We start from the raw sequence: 696 nt of genomic DNA, 5'->3' as shown, positions 1-696 counted from the left end.
TGCATAGAGCTGTCAGTGCTAGTTCCCTACTATACTACTACTCTCCCCTCGCTCACTGTTCATAGAGCTGTCAGTGCTAGTTACCTACTATACTACTACTCTCCCCTCGCTCACTGTTCATAGAGCTGTCAGTGCTAGTTACCTACTATACTACTACTCTCCCCTCGCTCACTGTTCATAGAGCTGTCAGTGCTAGTTCCCTACTATACTACTACTCTCCCCTCACTCACTGTTCATAGAGCTGTCAGTGCTAGTTCCCTACTATACTACTACTCTCCCCTCGCTCACTGTTCATAGAGCTGTCAGTGCTAGTTCCCTACTATACTACTACTCTCCCTCATCACTGTTCATAGAGCTGTCAGTGCTAGTTACCTACTATACTACTACTCTCCCCTCGCTCACTGTTCATAGAGCTGTCAGTGCTAGTTACCCACTATACTACCACTCTCCCCTCGCTCACTGTTCATAGAGCTGTCAGTGCTAGTTCACTACTATACTACTACTCTCCCCTCGCTCACTGTTCATAGAGCTGTCAGTGCTAGTTACCTACTATACTACTACTCTCCCCTCGCTCACTGTTCATAGGGCTGTCAGTGCTAGTTACCCACTATACTACCACTCTCCCTCGCTCACTGTTCATAGAGCTGTCAGTGCTGGTTCCCTACTATACTACTACTCTCCCCTCGCTCACTGTTC

The sequence above is a fragment of the Priapulus caudatus genome, unplaced genomic scaffold, assembly GCF_000485595.1.
Source record: "Priapulus caudatus unplaced genomic scaffold, Priapulus_caudatus-5.0.1 Scaffold4163, whole genome shotgun sequence".
Classification (NCBI taxonomy): Eukaryota; Metazoa; Priapulida; class Priapulimorpha; order Priapulimorphida; family Priapulidae; genus Priapulus; species Priapulus caudatus.
Note: the sequence above shows the minus strand (reverse complement) of the source record.